This window comes from Plodia interpunctella, chromosome 6, assembly GCF_027563975.2.
Source record: "Plodia interpunctella isolate USDA-ARS_2022_Savannah chromosome 6, ilPloInte3.2, whole genome shotgun sequence".
NCBI lineage: Eukaryota > Metazoa > Arthropoda > Insecta > Lepidoptera > Pyralidae > Plodia > Plodia interpunctella.
Genome location: NC_071299.1, coordinates 1,615,810 through 1,631,379, shown reverse-complemented (window position 1 = coordinate 1,631,379; position 15,570 = coordinate 1,615,810). Strand labels below are relative to the sequence as shown.

Here is a 15,570-nt window from a genome sequence, read left to right as displayed (position 1 = left end):
TGATGGCGACTATTATTGTATGGAGTTTCGACGTACGTCAACGCACATCAGTGTGTACATCTATAGAAAAAAAAACGGAGCCGCAACGTGTTGCGTCGTCGCGACTGAGCAATGGGTGGAGGTGGAGCATAACTCTTAACTTAATAAAATATAAAAAAACAATTTTTTTTATTTATTACAATACTGATCTAGCTGATGGTGAGCGTGACTGTGACTGGGTCAGGAGGTTAAATAAATTAATGATATAAAAAAAATAATGAATTACTTAGGGTGAGTTGACTCTTCGGTCGATTGATTCCACCCTGACGTGCATCTTGACCTTCACTGTAACCTGTGCAGAAAAATACAAAATACTTTATTTTCTTTTAAACGTCAGCGGCGCGTTGATCAAAGTTAACTTCAAATTATACTGGTACCACCCACTCTTAATACGTCTTTTTCCCTTGCGGAGTCGTGAGAAGAAAAGGATCATCAGTTTATAGCCCTTTCCTTTGATATACTTTTAGAATATGAGAAGGGAGAGAAGCAGCTGGCACATTCTATGTTTTCTCCCGCTCCCAAACCAGCACGGAAAACTCTTTGATTCCTCAAAGTATGCATGTTATTAAGCACACTCCACTGGCACCTAAGGAAACTATTTCTTGATTTGAACCGCTCAATGTTCTGAATATAAATATTCAAAATGCTGCACTTTTTTTTGCGCGCAAAGACATAAACAAACATCATCTCAATCCAAATCCCATCAATCACCGCATTGCGTCGCGCGTCGTTGTCGTGACTAAAAAATATTGTGGACTTTCAATTTCAACACTTACTTTAAAAAAATCACACGGCAAAGTACGGAGGCCATAAGTCATCCGCTGAAGGCCAAGGAAAAGTATTTTACAGCCAACGCACTGGCTGAATGAAAATTAAAAAGAAAAGAATTTCCATGGCCGGCCGGCTCGCCACATTGGCTTCAGTTGATTTTGATCGTGCGTGAGGGATACACGTCGCGCGCTCCTCGATTACCGGTCTCGGACATATGAATTAAAACTTCGGTAAAATTTTTGCGAATAATAAAGAACTGTGCTAGTGTCGTGTATGAGAGAAGTAACTGTTATATTTCAAGGTAATTCAGAATTTATTACTGTGTTTATATTGACTTACCGGCTTTTCGGCGGTTTATATTTGTAGTGTGTATAACTTATGTCTGTGTGCAAAATATGGTGAAAAATAGCAAAAATAAAATAAATAATGTGCTTAATAATGAATAATAAAGCTTAATAATGTTGGAGAAAAGTCTCGACAATTCTATGATTAAAAAAAGTCTATCTTGTCAAACAATAAGCGTGAGAATTTTGAAAGTTAAATTTAGAAAATAAATTTTATACTTCAATATTACTTATAAATTTTTACAAAAAGAAATAAGTACCTTTATGGTATTAACAAATTACCTTTGGCCAAATATATAATATTAGCCTTGCTGAAAATATTCAGATTCCATTTGAATTCAGTTCGTGAAATTCAGTCCGAGATTTATTACATAATAAAAACAATTTTATTTTATCTAACGTTAGTACTTATAGTTCAAAACGAATACTAAAAATAAAATAAATGCTAGAATTTTTACGACAAAATCTCATAGCCGTCAAGTCCACAATTTGTTTAATCCGATATTCAAATCACTTAAATATAAAACCTGTTACTATACAAACTAGACATACCTACATGATAATATACCTACATTTTAAATGGATAAATAAAGAAAAAAACTAGATAATTAAATGCAACCAATAAGCTAGCGCAGCTCTGGCCGCGAATAGACCGCGTTATCAACAATGTAAGAAGGATTAAAATAGTGATAACCTATTTAAACAATATTGTTATGGTATTAAACAAGGCACGTGTTGGTGTTAAGAGAACTGTGGTGATAGTTTTTGTAATATAAAGCTAAGCTTTACGCAGAATATCGAAACAACTCCATTTATCTGGAAAATTTTATCTAAATCTAGTACTACATCGATGTTTATGTATTCCAAAAACTATGCTAGTGACGTCCCCTGGACTATAAGCCACCATATGGGGTGATTTTGTGGTTTAATTTTGGCTTGATGTTCATTTAACATATTTTATAACCGTCATGTTAACGTTAAGTCAATGGCTTAACGTTAATTTATCAATTTTTATAGCCGTCATGTTAACGTTAATACAATGGCTTAACGTTAATTTAACAATTTTTATAGCCGTCATGTTAACGTTAAGTCAATGGCTTAACGTGAATTTAACAATTTTTATAGCCGTCATGTCAACGTTAAGTCTAAATGTCATTTATTCAGAAATTAAACCTTCATAAGTAGTTTAGAAAAGCTGCAAACTACAAGCATTTTATACTGGTAATACTCACTTATTGCCTAACCATAAGGGAAGGTGATGATAATATACACAATGTATGCTGTACTTGATCACTATTTATTGTATTTGCACTTGAATATTTTATTCTCGTAAAGAATTATTCTTAACATATGTGATGTAATCACCACACCGTTATACTGGTATTTTATAATTTGCATAAAATTATTAATACTACAACTATTACGCATGTTGTGCAAACAATCAACGACCCTATGTCCTTCTTTTTGTATAGCACCAATATTAATAACACCACCCTTTTTTGCCATTTTCTGTTTGTCAATGTTTGACAGATATATAGTGCCTTAAGGCGTTAAGTTCACGTATTGTTAACTTTGAAGTCATGCAATATATGAATAATTTAAATTATAATTGACTAGCTTTCGCCCGCATACAGGAACATTTATTTTTCCAGCAGCCAGTAGTTTGTAGCTTATGAGAAATAACTATTTATTATAAAAAAAAATAACGTGAAAAAGTGCCTGTGAAGGTCTAATTTCTGAATAAATGATTTGAATTTGGCGGGATGAACGGTATGTCCTTCTCCGTTTTTCAAACTACATGTATGCAAAATTTTAAGAAGATTGGCTAATATAATGTTGATAAAGCGTGAAGAGGTAATAAACAAACTTATTTTCGCATTTATAATAGTTAGGTATTAGGAGAATTGTTTTCTATAGGCACCTTGAATTATATAATCTCATTGTTTCAAGATAAAAATGACAATTTAGGTACCTAAGCATATAAGTATTCAGATTTTTCGTTAGAACCGACGTGACGGGGTTTCATAAATATTATTTCGTCTCCGAGAAACCAAAACATCTTAATATATGTATTTAAATCAAGAATGGCGATCGTTATATTTGAATACTAAGGATTTCTTAAAAGATACGCTAGATACGTTTTACTGATAGAGCTGTTTTGTAGGGAAAATATCAATAAATAAAACTAATTATCATAAATAAATAAGAATCATTATTGAAACGCGATTATCGTCAATAGAATTTTCTATAAAATTGTCGGTCTGAAGGAAAACATCGTGTTCAGCTGAACGAAAACATCGCGAGGAAACTTGCGTTCTAGTTGATGATTAAACAACATGGGTGTGAAATGGAGAAGGCAATATTGCCCAGGATGTGTGTATTACATTACACATGGCCGTAACCCTCAGTCATGAGAAATACGACTTTAAGAATAAAGTTCTGTCATTTTCATAAATGTTCAGAGTATAGCTACATTGTTGCCAAAGGGAATCTTATTTATACATATTTTTCTTTATATTTGTCTCTTTAAATTATAATAAATTATATAATATCACATTTACATAGTTTTAAATATTCCTCACTAATCAAATTGATATAGTCTAAAATACAAATCATTCTTTTGATCATTCATAGCAGCGTTGTTTTGAATGAATGTTATTTCATCTCCCATCCGAGCGCGTTTCCAGCTTCTTCTTCGTCCATAAAGCGTCGGAGTACAGGGTCCGCGAGTTGGTTAAGAATGTTATTATTGTACCTTGTAGGCTATATGTTGTGCCTAGGATGACCGAGGCGTGTTTCCATATATATTGACCGACATGCTGACCACCAGAGTCGCCGGCGTCATCGCAATATATAGATTGGCATTCGTCATCTTCATTCACACATAGCGTAGAAAATAGCTCATTACCCAAGTACAGTCGACCATATATCACTCTCTCTGTCACTATCTCATCTTCACTTGTAGGGACAAGTGAAGATTCGACCAGAATCCCGAATGGAACTAGGGGCTTGCATTCGGGACTGCACCGCTTCGAAAACTGTGTCAGCGTCGCAAAAATGTTGAAGATTCCACTGTGATTTTACGACGCCTACCTGATGTCAACCTTCATTGGAAATGCTATTGCTGCCTATGTTGACAAGATTAAGTGTTCATTAGTCGCCTCGTACGAGATTCATGGGGTAGTTGTGGACTACGAATAAATACTTTTATTTTGCATACGAGATTTTAACATCAATATTTATTATACTACTAGCGACCCATCCCGGCATCGCTCGGCTAAAATTATAATAAATTATACACCTAAACCTTCCTCAGGTACCAAACTATCTATTAGTGAAAACCACTTGAAAATCCGTGCAGTAGTTTTTGAGTTTATCGCAAACAGACAGACAGATGCGGCAGAGGACTTTGTTTTATGATATGTAAGGATGAGGATACTTACAAGATGTCTCACGATCTGTAATTTATTAATCCTTATTTTTTTTATGATTATTTAGAATATTTACATCAACTATAATATATAAGTAGTTTCAAAGTATAAAATATTTTCGATAATAACTTTAAACAAGGAATGAAAATTCTAATTAAAAACCATGTCTAACATGGCGTTAAGTACCTATCATACGATAGGCTGCTATTTATGTATCCGGAACTGGCCAATAATTCTAGAATATTTAAAAAGTAATTACAACATTTGAAAATAGAACTCTTCGGCTAGAGAATAAATATTTTTCATGTCCCTGTCATTTGTTTTTTTCAATTGGCGCCAATTTTGAAAATAGCTTGTCTTCATTGCCATGGATTTAACTCGTGAACATTTTCGCGCGATGATTTATTATGATTTTCGGCGTGGATTAACTCAAAAACAGTGCTTCGAACAACTGATTTTAACTTTTGGAGACGAAGCACCATCGAAAACCACTGTGTATTATTTGGTTTAAGGAATTTCAACGTGGACGGTCTATGCTCACGGATGAAATTAAGGAGGGTCGTCCTAAATCGGTAGTGGTACAACAAAATATTGATGCTGTGCGACAATTAGTAATGCAAGATCGTCATGTTACATACCGCGAGATAGAGGCGTCTCTGGGCATTAGTATGACGAGTATACACGCGATATTACACGAACATTTATTTGTTAAAAAAATTTGTTCGCGTTGGATTCCGCACAACTTGAGCGTAGATCAAAAACAGGCTCGTGTCGACTGGTGTAAGAAAATGATAAAAAAATACAACCGTGGCACGTCAAAAGCTGTTTATAATATCTACACAGGTGACGAAACCTGGATCTATGCTTATGACCCTGAAACTAAACAGCAGTCAACGGTGTGGGTCTTTCAAGATGAACCGAATCCAACAAAAGTTGTTCGTGCGAGAAGCACTTTAAAGCAAATGGTCGCTTGTTTTTTTGGTATCAACGGACATGTAGCTACAGTGCCACTAGAGAATAGTAGAACGGTTAATTCTGAATGGTACACCACCATTTGTTTGCCAGAAGTCTTTGAAAAAATACGAAAGAACAACCCACAACGCAGAATCATACTTCATCACGACAATGCTAGCTGCCACAAGTCGGCTGAAACAAATAATTTTTTGGAGGATCAAAAGATTGAATTGACGGGTCATCCGCCGTACAGCCCCGACCTGGCACCCAATGATTTTTATTTATTTCCAAACATTAAAAATAAATTACGTGGTCAACGTTTTTCGAGCCGCGAAGAGGCCGTTGATGCGTTCAAAACACACGTTTTGGACATACCTCAATCAGAATGGAAAAAGTGCTTTGAAAATTGGTTTCATCGTATGCAGAAGTGCATAGATCATCGCGGAGAATACTTCGAGAAACAATAAAACCATATGTAATAATATATGTTTGTTTAATTTTGTTATTCCGGATACATAAATAGCAGCCCTCGTAATAATCAAAAAGCTTAACTCAGTTAGCGAATATAAAGTTTTTTTATAATTTAAGAACGATTACAAGGGCATAGAGTTTAATATGGAACGACATTGTAGCTGCTGTTCATTCATGAAATGTAATTTCAAAAATATGATCAATGCACTTTACAATACCGTAAACTGGGAATAAAGACCAGCTGCATCACAAGTCTCACAAGGGCTTTGGTAGACCAAACAAACGCAAACGGTGCAATCATAAAAATGTCGTGGAAACAGAAGAGAAACCCGGTAGTCTACCTAACTCAGTACATACAGAAGTCCGTAGTCATTGTCGTGACGGTGACTGTTATAAATTTGTCAAGAAATTCATTGCATTTTGATGTGACAACAGCATTTTTTTTTCTGAATGGTCAATTTATAGGTACACATCCCCGTGGTGCCATAAGAACTGTATTACTCTTAATGTAGGTCTCACATCTCAAAGATAATTTTAAATAACTTCTGAAATCCTTTACATGTTCCATAGATTTGGACACTTGTTTACTTGCTACGAGGCACCTGCGCCTAATAAGCTTTGTGTTAGGGTAGTTTAAAAAAAAATAGGTAAATTGCATTGTTTTGCTCATTTTTATGATTTCGTCCCTTTTTTTTTTGTTAATACATTTACTGGGGTGGAGGGTTGATAATACAGGAATCTTGCTAGTTTAGGTATCAACCCAACATTATCCTTCTTCGGATAAGCTGTTTTGTAAACTTTTTAGTGGTTATGGTGAGACAATAAAGATTTATTATTATTATTATTATATATCAATTTTATGAGATGTACATAAGTTTCATTACCACTCAAATTTTATTTTCTGTCTGTCAACTAAGAGGTTGATTGTTAAAAAAAGCTTCGAAGGCTTTGAATGCGCCTTTACATGTTTAATTAATTAATAAGTCTTTCGGCGCGTTGAAAATGTTGCGTTGCAATTCTACGCTAACTATATTTTTTACCACAAATCTTCTTGAAATACTATACAATTGTTTATGAAAATGTTTTTGTTCGAGGTTTACGATTCTTTAGTGACGGTTACGAGCATAGGAAATATAGTGTTGTCAAATTTCATTCGTGTGAATACTAACTTTTGCCCAGGCGTCACTCACAGTGAGATCCGACCTCAACTATTCTATGACACTTATCCGTAGCTCCGCCAGCGGTAGCTTTTTGACCTTGTGTTATTAATATGTCTCGAATTTAATCTCATTCTGCCCAGATTGATGAAAGCGTGGCAGACAAATATTCACACACATTTTTAATGTTAGTATTAATGACTGTTAGTGATAATGACCTTTTGAAATGTTACAATCGGTTGTATTTTTAAAATAGGTACTAAACATGAATTTAAAAAAAATGTTATAAATGTGGAGAGGAAGAAAAGGAAGGCTTCCTGAGCTTCGACGCTCAATGGCTGCGAAAGGAACTAGGAAAACGCTCAGATGAGAGAGAGAGAGAGGGAAGAAGAATAGGAAGACTATGAAAGAGATGAAATAAGTATGTAGATAAAATAGAGTAGCGCTTTCTCAACAAGTCAGTAAACATCGGTGACTCGTGTCGGCTTGCTGGCGTCCATTGGCTGGCTACAACTGCTTGCTTACTATCGGGCAAACCGTGTGCTTCTTTGCCTTAAAAATTCATACGTTCGTATTATCTATGAAGATCTCATATATTTATTATAGACGACCTCGGTGGCGCAGTGGTAAAGTTCTTGCCGCTGAACCGAGAGGTCCCGGGTTCGATCCCCGGTCGGGTCATGATGGAAAATGATCTTTTTCTGATTGGCCCGGGTCTTGGATGTTTATCTATATATGTATTTGTTATAAAATATTAGTATCGTTGAGTTAGTATCCCATAACACAAGTCTCGAACTTACTTTGGGGCTAGCTCAATCTGTGTGATTTGTCATAATATATTTATATATTTATTAACTTATGTAAGTAGGATCAAATCCTGAGGTAGTATTAATACTTGAGTCTACCAAATTCGGTGGCCAACACAACTTGTCGGCTTATAACAGTTACATTACACGCGTATTATAACAATACAACTTTCACTTTACTTGCACAATCAATATAATAAATATAATTTAAAAATCCCCGACATTGAATCGTGGCTGAGAACGCTCCCGAATCACTTTTGAAACCTCAAAACAAAAACTCGATTGAAATCGATTCGTCTGATAGGGACCAACACTGTTCAAATGAGTTTCTTTCGGCATTTCTTCTCAGCAGTGGTCGTTCCGAAATGCCAGTAGTTTGTAGCTTGTGAGAAATAATTATAAATATTGACGAGAAAAAGTGCCTGTGAAGGTCTAATTTCTGAATAAATGATTTGAATTTGAATTTAAATCTGTTTAAGAACGTTTCACAGATATAGTAATACAAAGAAATGTCAAATAAAAAAATATATATAAATAAATTAAAAAACCCAAACATATGTTTGATCAAAATCGGTTGTATGTTTGTTTAAAATCAATTTTCGTTATCTAAGAACTACCGCATAAAAATTAGCTATCGAATAGATAAAACCGCATCCAAATCAGTTCACCCGTTGATGAGCTACGGTGCCACGTACACAGACAGACAGACAGATACACTTAGCGGCCAAACGTAACACATCATAACACCCCCTCTTTTTGCGTCGGGGGTTAAAAGTAAAACGTGCAAGTTTAAAAACATACATAGCATATCATCCAATACGAACTGAAAGAAAGAAATGAATACTGTAATAAATTTCGTAATTGACAGGATCCCGTTCTCATATAACCATTGTCGCCTCCGTGAAATCGATTTACTGACCGTGTTAACTCCCACGAGTTTAGTTACTTTACACTTAGTAGAGAAGCGTCGGTGGCCAAGCAACAAGGGCGTAAAGGCGAGCTTGTAGATTCATTTGAGTTATATGATATTTTTTGTTTATTTATTTATTATACAAACAAAACAATAAGTTATTATTAAGCTAGTATATTCCTAGCGGCCCGTCCCGGCTTCGCTCGGGTAAAACCATGATAAATTATACATTTAAAACTTTCTCTTGAATCTCTCATGTTTGTATATGGATTAGGAAAAATATGTATTACCAGCGAGTATGGCCTACTTTATAATACTTTATTGGCAACATTCTTACTTTTGAACGTGGCGAAATGATTTTTTGTTTTGTTTATTTGAAATTTAAGCATCTGGGTGGCGGATATTTGCTGCGTAACCTAGTATGTCTGTCGTATGTACTAAAAAAAGCCGCATTTAAATCCGTTGCAAAGATCAAATTGGTTTCATAGATCTAAACTAGGGACAGACTGACAGCGGGAATCGACCTTATTTTACACTATGTAGTGATTACATGACAGAAATAGAAAATAGAAGGGGAAGAATGATTGGCCACTTGATACGACACGACGCCTTATTTAAAACTATTTTTGAAGGAAAGGTGAAAGGAAGAAGAGGTCCAGGGAGACCGAGGAAGAGTTATGCGAGCCAACTGAAAGAGAAGGCAGGCGTTGTGTCGTATCGAGACCTTAAAAGCAAAGCCGAGGATAGAGAGGCGTGGCGTATACTCCACCGACAAGAGCTCTTAAATAAGACGACGAGTGATCACATACTTAACACAAATTAAACTGAATTCAAAGATCTGCTTTAGGTGAAGGATGATAACGTAAGGAACCTTGCACACAGTGGCTGTCTCTAGATATTTTACGGGGTAGACAGAGATAAATATCATGAAATACTAAGACAAAGAGAGGCGGTCAACAAGACATGCCAGATGCTTTTCTTTTTAGGCAATCTGAAAAAAAATTTATAGTTACTCGAAAAGATATTCTTAGCTTTGATAGTAAAGTACCTACTTAGGTAGTCTTCTTGTGACACGTGTAGGAATTCTTGATAATTTTATGTACAATTTTTAGCATATCACTCATGTCATATACAAAACTATCTAATCTAATCAAATTAAGTAATTCGGTTATTCGGGTATTCGATAAGGTATTTATCTTATTAGGCATTGTTTCCTATCAACGCACTCTTGTTGTCTGCGGACTGTTGTCTACGTGAAAAGTGGTGATAAGATTAAAGTCTAGAAACATATAAAGTCATTTACTAGGCCATCCATTGCACAATGAACTTGTTAGTATTTTGTTTATGATATTTCAGACACTTACTATCAAGTATTGGACCATTGAAACTTTCTTCTGCACCTCGTCGATCGTGATCATATTCTTTTCACCTAGTAAATGACATGGAAATGCAGTACTTAAAAAAAAAAAAGTACTTTTGTCTCTCTTTCTTTTATTCAACCACTGCGTATTGTTGGTCTCCTCATGCACAAGCCTGCATTTCTTCGGTTTTTAGATGACGTGTTATTGTGTCATCGACCCGTCTTTGTCCAGGGTTCTAGAGACTTGTCTCCTTCTCCATTACACATCCTTCGGGTTCCATCTTCCATTTTATCTGTAATGTCCGGCCTTCTTCACATTTTACTTTGATCTTCAATGATAATTTAAGAAAACACTTTTCCATTTAAAAAAATCACATCACAAAGTCAACTAACTAAACCAAAATTAATAAAAATTTTTTTTTCTATAAATATAACAGACACGATTCAAAATGAAACTAGTAAACTATTATTAAGGAATTTACACCCCAAAAATATCTAATTTCTTTGTTGAAAGTTCAATAAGTATTTGTCAACCGACACATCTTTTCATCACCCTCACACACAGCTGTTCACTTCACCGTTACTCGTAAAATCGGTTTATTCATCAACAATCGATACACTAAACGCCCTTTGCAATGTTTATGTGTTTGCTGTAACTAGTAATTCGATACGAAGATAGATGCGTTTATGAGCAATAAGTCAAAAACGCAAAATGATAGACGATCTCAAAATGTTAAAAAAGCCAATATAGCTTGTATTGTATAGTTATCTAAAGTATGTATGTAATGACAAATTCTCAGAATATCATAAGCGCGAAAACATACAAAAACACTAACCTCTTTCCTTTCATTCTTTGATAAGAATGGGAACCACGAACTTTGATTGGATAATTTTAAGATAGTTATAGGCATTTTGTGCTTTAAAGAAATTAAAATTTAACAATATCGCGTCCTTTTTAAAATTTTGGTATAGGCTTTTTCAGATGTTCTGTCATTTCGCGCTTTTGATCTAATGCTTCTATCCAATGAATGGTTTCGGACAGACGAACAAAAGCTATTGTGTTATGTGTAATTTACTACAGTTGTGATGCGTGTTACTGACATATGGCTATTTTGTGTTATCGTTTTATTGTGATTTATTGTACTTACCGATTCAACGTCTTTTATATTCGGCGGCAGAAATAGTAGGTGTTTTTGTATTGTAGTTATTGGCTTCCGGTTATCGGATATTACGGCTTCCCATAAGAATACAAATAGAGTATCACGTCTTTATCCCATGCGGGGTAGACAATGTCACTATTTAAAACAAAATTTGAAGATATGTTTGAAGCAGTTTCTGAACTCAAAGACACAATTTTATTGTCTACAGAGAGATTTTGCATTCGACACGCGATCAAAAAACCGATCTCCGTGCATTGAGGAGTTCCCAACCGACAACGGCTGCACATTACAAGTATATAGCTTGTAATTATTACTAACTAGCAGCTTGCGGCCCTCTTCGCACGTGTAAAACACAATACATTATACACCTAAACCTTCCTCAGAAAACACACTATCTATTGGTGAAAACCGCATGAAAATCCATACATAAGTTTTTGAATTTATCCCGAACAGACAGACGCGGCAATGAACTTTGTTTTATAATATGCTAGCGGCCCGTCCTGGCTTCACTCGAGTAAAAACATTATAAATTATACACCAAAACCTTCCTCAGGAACCACACTATCTATTGGTGCTAAACCGCATGAGAATCCGTGCAGGAGTTTTTGAGTTTATCGCGAACAGACAGACAGACAGACAGGCCTGGCAGATGACTTTGTTTTATAAAATGTAAGGAGTAAGGATAAGGATACACTTTACACTCTGTGGTAAACGGACATTTCGTATTTCGTATTCAATTAGTTGCAATATAAACAAAACAGACCAATGCCGACTCACTTCCTCAGCCGACGTCGTCCGGCGTCGAAGCAATCACAGATTAAATAAACCAATGCGATAAATCAATTATTTTGACAGATGGTAAACGGTTTTAGATGAAATCGCAATGCGCTGGTTTAGCATAGGGGTTCCGTATATACACGTGGCCACATAGAATTGACCACGGGTGTGACTCAATCACTATTTGGCCCCAAATAGGTGATGGTGGATCTCAATCTGTTCTATTTGATACCTAGAGCTATTCTAGTTCTAGTTCTGTGGTGTGTGGTGTCTTCTTACAATCATCATTATCATATCGAGTGTGTTATTGCTAACACTGGTGTCAGATTTTTTTATTCAAGTCGCCTAAAGGCATATGACATGACTTTTACGACTACTTACCGCCGTCTAGTGGCAGGTAGTCGCATACACACTAGTGAACTAAACTGTCCACCAGTGTGCAGGTTTCCTCACGTTTTCCTTCACCGGATGCAAGTGGTGGTCTATGAAAACTACTATATATGAGTCAGATTGGTGTACAAACTCATATCGCATGAGTAGGATACAAACCTACTACAAACCATTACACCACCACCACAGCTTCAAACTTCTTACAATAGAACGGCTCCATATTCTCACGTGGATATCGTACAAGGTGAATAAGGGTTACGTAGCTTTGGAAGCTGATTGACAACACTATAACATTCTCATGTAAAATCGCGGGAGGATGCGAGAGATATACGATACCAAATCTCAACAAGTTTATTTCTTAGACAAATTACGAAACCTCCGACTTTCAATATTTGTTTCGCTACAAATTTTGAAAGGCTGAATCGATTTTGATCAAACTTATCTAAGAACCACCGCATAAAACTTAGCTACCAAATAAAAAAACCACATCCTGATCGGTACATCTGTTGATGAGCTACGGTGACACGTACACACACAGACAGCATACTTAGCGGTCAAACTTATAACACCCCTCTTTTTGGGTCGGGGATTAAAAATAAAACAAAAATAATAAAGTTTACGGCTTCTGGGTTCCACTGAAGTATATGTTGAATTTATTTTCACGTCGTAAAGAATCTGCGAGGTTGTTTTACCATTGCTATTAACGGTAAATAAGTTAATTATTGGTTTAAATTAGTTTTTACCCTTTAAAGGTTCGCGTTGTTGGGACTACATATTGAGTATATTATTTGAATTAATTTATTATTTCCTAATACGATGATGTTTTGTTACGGTATAGGTAAGATTATTAAGGCAAATAGTAATAAAATAATTTTGTTGTTTTCCTAGAGAAAATCGGAAATAATGACTTGGTTAACCAACACATTTACACAAGAAAGTTATTTATTACTATTTTATATCAGTTAGCTCATTTTACGTAACTGAAACAAAAGTTATTGGAACAAAAGAACACGATATTATGTGAAAAGTTTATTGCATGAAATTCCGCATACGGAAATACAAAATGTATATAGAACAGAACTTACATATAATAGTTTTTTAAAACATACACAATTAGGTATAATAGTTTTTAAAACGGCCAATTGCATTTGCAATATGTAGGTACTGGGCTGGAAGTATGGTATAATCTGTGATGTAAGAAACCTCACGAAAAAAGACTCAATTTTAGATAAATTAAAATTGTTATAATTGTCGTACATTTTTTTAGTTTTAGATTAGTATCGGTTTTGAATGATTTTTAACAAAATCTCGCATTAATTTACAAAAACATTGCGATAATGACGGGGTGTTCACATTGCACAGTATCACTTTTAATCGACAGATTTATTCCCTTGGGAATTTCGGAATAAAAAGTACCCTATGTGTTATTCCACGTTATATTCTACCTTTGTACCAAATTTCATAACAATCATCCTCACAAACTTTCGCATTTATAATACAAGTATTTGTAGGATTCAGAAAAATGGCAGAGCATCTTTTCTGAACGCTCTTTAATTCGTTCAACAGGTGTTCTTTTTGTGTGTTGTGCAACAAAAGGCCACAAATCATGATTACATGATACGGACAGACAAACGCAGGATTTATTGTATGTAAAGCATTTAAGTCGTGATTTAAATAAGTATAGATTCGCTTATCGCTGCTGGCTGATCCTGCCATTGAGTAATTTACAACGATTTCGGGAAATGTTCACACGAAGTCGAATGAAGAGACGAAAACACTAATATCAGTAGCTGACACACTTGCTTACCTCCTCACAGCTCCTGGCACGTGTCACCGTATATGAGTAGTTGGTCAATAGAACGTTATGTCGGCTACGCGGAACAGTTCGTCCAACTTTCACGGATTTTCGGTGTACATTGCAGGTTTTTCATTGCGTTAAATAAAATCACTCATACTAGCTACACAATGTTCGCGCATTTACGTCGGCATCTGTCTAAGTTTGACGATAGTACGTTACAGGGTAGCTTTTTGAATAAGAACGAAGGAAATATAAAACTGAAATTGATTATCTGCCATACAAACTGACCGATCACGAAATAAACGAATTGAATTGATCAGCTGATCGGATTTTCACTTCTTGATCGGTTTTTACTGAGCCACAGAGCCCGCCCAACTAACATAATTAGGTCGTATAGAATTCAGGATTATGTTTTCATCAGAACATAATGACGGGCCGTTTTGGTTATATAGCTGTCGTGTGTGTAATATGAAACTTTTATTAGCGGTATTGGGTCGTATTAGTGCTGTGTATTAGTGGTAATAGATATCAGCAGTTGTGTAGCTACGTTTTCCTAACGATTTCTGTACTAATTTATTAACAACATAAGCATCCAGCAGATTACCTTTGGACCATACATAACTTAAAAATTCTGAAACAAATATTGGGCTCCTTCGCTACTATATAGTTGTTACTAAATATGAATACTTAAGCACTTAGTATAACGAACGCTTGTGCAATCATCATAAAATTTACAATTTGCATTAATAAAATGGCATTCATACATATATAGTCTCAAAGTTGTACACATTTTACATTTGCATTTGGGTTGCGTCGTCGAATTAGTGCAGTCACTATGACTACTGACTACTTTATTTGTATTATTTAGAACTAGCTGCGCCCCGGGGCTTCGCTCCCATGGAAATTTCAAGACAAAAAGTACCCTATCCTTCTACGTACTTCAAAGTATGTGTATGCAAAATTTCAAGAAGATTGGTTGAGCAGCTGAAGCGTGAAGAGGTAACAAACAAACTTACTTTCGCATTTATAATTAGCACTAGGATTCTAGCATCTACACTACATGTAACTATATATCTACTTACCTAAAATAGGATGTTGATTCAATCAATGTCCAACGTGAAACCTGTAACATAAGTGAGAGTTTCATGAAATACTCAAGTGTTAACTCTGAACCAAGAAAACTAAAAATGGGTTAAAAAGGA

At 35.3% G+C, this 15,570-nt stretch overlaps 1 protein-coding gene across 2 annotated transcripts in view; it reads left to right on the top strand.

Moving 5' to 3' along the window:
- Nucleotides 1-955: 955 nt before the first annotated feature.
- The window catches only part of LOC128670583 (uncharacterized), a 131,241-nt gene continuing 116,626 nt past the window's right edge, over nt 956-15,570 (top strand). For both annotated transcript variants that reach the window (XM_053746360.2, XM_053746358.2), the window contains exon 1: nt 956-1,111. The gene's annotated coding sequence lies outside the window, so the exon portion shown is untranslated. The remainder of the gene's footprint in view (nt 1,112-15,570) is intronic.